At 27.7% G+C, this 5,834-nt stretch overlaps 1 non-coding gene across 1 annotated transcript; it reads left to right on the plus strand.

Moving 5' to 3' along the window:
- Positions 1-1,142: 1,142 nt before the first annotated feature.
- LOC113002033 (small nucleolar RNA snoR126) lies at positions 1,143-1,236 on the plus strand. Its single transcript, XR_003267561.1, has one exon. It is a non-coding gene; the product is annotated as a small nucleolar RNA snoR126 (small nucleolar RNA).
- The last annotated feature ends 4,598 nt before the right edge of the window (positions 1,237-5,834 follow it).

Here is a 5,834-nt window from a genome sequence, read left to right on the forward strand (position 1 = left end):
AAATTTAAGTGTTTCTTTAAAAACTAGGCCCGTGAGGCGGGTGCGGACCAATGTATTAAGTTCGTGTAAGAGTGTAAGAGTACGTGACAGACTGATCTGTCTGCTACACGGGTCGAGTCGACCTGCTTACCCACTCATAATTTTAACCGTTGATGTTAAAATTTCAGACATTGATTATAATAAAAAGTTGACTAACATTTTTCTTAAAAAAATAAAAACTTTAAAAATGCTTGAAGAAGGACAAGAACCATGATGTTTAGAATGAGAAACGCATTCCTTTATGACGACATCTAAGTGCTCATTTGAATATTTAGTGCAAAATATAATATTAATAAAAATTTGATGCAAAAATAGTTCAAATTCAATTTTTTATTTGTTATATTTTTATAATCTTATATATTATCTTTTAAATTATAACATATAAGATTAAATTTTATTTTCACATAAATTAGAATATGTATATTTATTTAATTTAATTATTTTATATATTATATTTATCTTTTAAAATAATGTTTCTGATTTAGTCACAACATTTTTTATCTATATTAAAAAATTCATGTTATTTATTGTAATATAGATAAAAGTACTGACAATAAATTACATAAATAAATATTTTAAAAATAGAAAATATTCTCATTTTATTTAAGTACATTTAATTACTATATAATTTAATTCTTTAAAAAAATTAACCACTTGATTAAATAAAGTTAAATATAAATAAAAAATACTATTTTAATAAATAATAAAAATATCTTAAACTTAATATATGCAAAAAATACTATTCACATAAATTAGAATATGTATATTTATATAATTTTTTTATTTTATATATTATATTTATCTTTTAAAATAATATTTCTGATTTAGTGACAACATTTTTTATCTATATTAAAAAATTCATGTTATTTATTGTACTATAGATAAAAAATAATGTCAATAAATTACATAAATAAATATTTTAAAAATAGAAAATATTCTGATTTTATTTAAGTACATTTATTTACTATATAATTTAATTCTATTAAAAAATAACCACTTGATTAAATAAAGTTAAAGATAAATAAAAAATAATATTCTAATTAATAATAAAAATATCTTAATCTTAATTCGGGTTCTTCTATTGTTCTTTTTAATATGAGCAAGGGTTGTGATGACTGAGAACATTTCTCGATTTTGATAAGGACCAAAGCAAGTTGTTTGGTCTGTGATGGCAATGTTTGTGCGTGTCTGAGCCTCTAAAATCTCCTTTCAACTCATGTTTAAGTGTTAGAACTTAGAACTCATTGCACATCTTTGCTATAAACGATTTAAGTTTATTTATTTCTTGAATGTTTTTTTCCTGATATGCATTGTAAGATGAGTGATACAGTGCAACCCTTCTACAAGGAGAAGACAATTGAAAAGCAAATTAAAAAAGAATTTGACAAATCCAGTGACTCTTGAAAAAACATAACTTTATTGTTGCATATAATCATGATGTTGTAACAATTGTTAGTGTGTGGACTCCTGTGGTTGCTGTATAAGTGCCTGTATAAGTGCAGTGTCATTGTTTGTTTATCTCCTTGCTCCTTCTTCAAATATGTTATCATAAAAGGAGGACATCTTGTTCCTTTTTAATCTTTCTTTCTCTATAGGAAAAAAATGTATGACAAGAAGTCCTTAAAGTTTGGTGTGAAGTGGCAGGGTTGTTAATATAGCATGCTTCTGTTATGCAGTCTCATAGTGTGTTTGAATTAGCTTTATTTGCATTCAATATAAGTTTTTCAGCAAACAATTATTTCTTGAGCAGTTTTAAAATGACATCTTCACGTGTTTGAAAATATTATATACTTATCTCTTGTAATTTGAAATATTATATCTTTACAAGTTGCTGAAAAAATGAAAAATCTAATAAATGAAAAAAAATTATATTTACAGCGGGTAATTATTAAACAAGTTAAAATCTAATAAATGAAAAAATTTATTAAATCTTAGTCTTAAAAATTATATTTACGGCGGGTAATTATTAAACAGGTTAAAATCTAATAAATGGAAAAAAATAGCAGCATATTTTCTTTGAACAATTGAGTTGTTTTTCAATTTATTTTAAATTTAAAAATTAATTATTAAACTAGACCAAAAACATTTCAAATACATTTTAGAATGTAAAATTACCGACCGAATTAGCAACTGAAATTATTATTATATTTTAAAACTTTATTATTTAGTAGCCACCAAATTAGCGAATGACCTTTTAATTCACTTTACAATTAAAATTTAGTTTTTTATTAGCGACCGAATTAGTAACCGCATCTTATTTTAATTTATTTTATATTTAAAATTTAATTAATTATTAGCAACCGAATTAGCTACCCCAAACTTCGGTTGCTGATTTGGTCCCAACCAAAATAGCAACCAAATATCTAGCGACCGAATTTTGTGTGCTTGTGACTCAGTAGTTTGGTGGTGAAATAGCAACTGAATAGAAATTTGGTCGCTGAGGGTTTAGCGACTTGGGTTTTTGCGACCGAATTTAGGGATTTAGCGACCAACATATTCGGTCGCTAAAGCATGCTTTTTTTGTAGTGATATATCTAGAGTCACTTTGTTAGTTACTTTCAAACAAGAATTGTCTTTAGGAGATACATTAGCTATGAATTTTGAACTACATTATTTTCAAAGAAACATGTTGCAAAGGGATTATATAGTACATGATGCATTTTGTAATACATAATTTTTATTTGGCTTCATTAAGTTTTTCATACCTGAAATATATGTCATTTTCAAATTACTCCCCAACATCACCTCTGTTGTGAGCTCATGGACAACTCATAGATCCTAACCCAAAAGAGGTTATCATTGAGATCTACCTCTCTAGGTTTTTGATCTCTTTCCATCTCTTGAAGCACAATGATCCTCCGATTGAAATTTCATGGGCTTCTGCTCAAAACCTCCCCCCTATCCACCATATCGACAAAAAAGGAAAAATGAATAGGATTTTCCCCACCTCCCGAATCTTGATCCCCTTCTTCACCTTCTAGATTTGGGCCATAATTGTCATGAAAGCTTTACTATTGAAAGATTCTTGAGTTAGAATCCTTCCAGCCAACCATGCTTCATTATCCTCCACCACTTCTTCCACTGGTACTTGTAGTATCGTCTCTTTCTCTTCCTCCATGAACTCAATGTTCCTCCATCATTTCATCCTACGATTACTATTAAGTCAAAAGACATTTATATCTTAAAGACAAATTAAGACTCCTAATTATTTATATTAGATTCAAATAAATAAAAGTGGTAAAAGGTATATTTGATATGCTATCAAATCATGGTCTATATTTTTGCATATGAGTTTTCAGACGATACATCCATAAAAAATGATTTGACATAACACTTAGTAATGCATTTAAGACCTTCATTTAATACTGTGTCTGAGATTCATTCTTGCAAAAAATATTCTCCTATAATCTATCGAAGACCTACGAAGAATAAATGAAGTCAATAGCTTGGGGGTGTTGATCTTCATCAAAAGGTGCGCTCTACTAGTCTAGACTTACTATGATGGAAGAAGTAACTTTCCTACCGAAGTGTAAGACATGCCAACCTATTTGCATGAAGAAAGGGCATGCATTTAATGCAAGTAATAAATGCTCCAACAACCTTAAGACTCTAGACGAAGAAAAAAGTGAAGAATCCACCCGTAGAGGAAACTTTGAATAAACAAGACATGAATTATCTTACGTGAAAACACTCTTTCATTCTTTCTTGTAAAGCATTTTAATTGTTAATCTTTATATAGATACTAAGTTCTCCAAAATACCTTATAAACCTTGAGAGAAAAAATTAAAGTGTTGAGAGATATATATGCTTGTAAGATGACTTGATATTAGTCAATATGCAGATTCCAACAAATTTTGTTGAGTTAAGTCGAGCTTGGGGTATATCTTCCTTTTGTAAAAGCCAAAAGTGGAAGTGAAGAATACTTGTAACTTTGTGATAAGTTAACGGAAATTTGATAGGTTGTCAAGAACTGAACATAGTTTCAGTATAGAGACAAAGCAATATAACTTTCTATGTGTCATTCTTTACTTCTCTTCTTTGTGTTAACTGGCAAAGGGTTCAAAGGTGAATGGGATTTGCAAGATTGAAGAGGAGGAGAATGGAGAAAGAAACCATGTGGAGTTGATAATGAAAATATCTCTTGGGGGTATAATAGATATCTCACAAATAATAATAATAATAATGATAATAATAATAATAATAATAATAATAAACTTTTTAACTTTATTTTTTTACATTGTTCATCAATATTTTACTGCTCCAATGGTGGAGAATGTGCATCATGTCTTCACAGTAGAATCATCCTATTTGTTGACATGACTTGTGTTTTTGTCATGGTTAGGAATTGGTATTTTATCACTATTTTTATACCCTTAAAAAGCTTCACCATGCATCACATTTGGTAATTGAATATTGAACCTACTTTTGCATAGATGAAAATTATAAAATTAAGTTTTCCATACTTGGAATATAGATCGTTTTCATATTACTATTTAACATTTTTTTTCAACCAAGTACTTGAAAAAAATTGAGTTTCATTTTACTACGTATATGTCATTAGTCATCTTTTTTTAAATGATGACACGGTAGACAGAGTATCATGTCATCACGCTTTATCACAGATACCTCATAGTTTGCCAAATAAATTTTTCAGGTATGAAAAATTTATTTAAACAATCAATTAAGTTTTTCGTACCTGGAAAATAAATTGTTTTTCAGATTACTACCTAAAAATTCATTTTTTGTCAAATAACTATCTAAAAAATTTATGTTTCATTTTACTATTTGTCATTAATCTCTTTTAGTTAAGTGATGATGTGACATACATAGTGTCACGTCATCACGCCTAATCACTGAGACGTCATTGTCACATCATTGAAGGTGATGATGTGACAATTAGGTGTTCATGACACGGTGTGATGATGTAACATTCAGTTTGTCATCTTATTATTTAACGAAAGGTGACTAACGACAAATAATAAAATAAAACTAAAATATTTTGCAGGTACTTGATTGAAAAAAAAAATGAATTTTTAGATAGTAATATGAAAACGGTCTATATTCTAGATATGAAAAACTTAATTAAGTCTAAAGTTAAGTGAAACTTTAATTTTTGTAATCCCACCTATATTTCTAGAATCACATTGTTAGATATTTTCAAACAAGAATGGCTTTTAGGAGATGCATTACCTATTAATTTTGAACCACATTAATTTCAAAGAAGCATGTTGCAAAAGGATTATAGTACGTGATGCATTTTGTAATACATAGTTTTTATTTTGACTTCGCTTGTTTTTGCAATAAGTTTCATAACAAAATCAATTATATTTTTGGCACCAAGGTGCAAAAATAAAAGAAACATATGACTTGTTATTAATTTAATCTTGGAGAGGTTACATTAGATAAATTGCAACTTAATACTTTGTTAGAAAACAGTAAATTAACTATGGTTGAATAGAATGAGCAACTATTGACATTCAATTTTTCGCTCAGATATATGATTTCGTTAAACGAGTATAAATGTCTATGTTCAAAATCTGTCTTCCTTATTGTATTATCCTTTGGCTAATGCTTATATTTGATTACTAGGAAAATTTTGGTTGCTAAAAAATATTCAAAACAGATTATATATATATATATATATATATATATATATATGATATTTTTTTCACATCCTTGCTTATTAGCAATCATTTTACATGTCACCGAACACGTACAAGATCAAAATTAATTTGCTAAAGTATTTGTTTTAAAAATTGTTCATATTTCACCACACATAACTAAATGGCTAAAAA

The sequence above is a fragment of the Glycine max genome, chromosome 6 (assembly GCF_000004515.6).
Source record: "Glycine max cultivar Williams 82 chromosome 6, Glycine_max_v4.0, whole genome shotgun sequence".
Classification (NCBI taxonomy): Eukaryota; Viridiplantae; Streptophyta; class Magnoliopsida; order Fabales; family Fabaceae; genus Glycine; species Glycine max.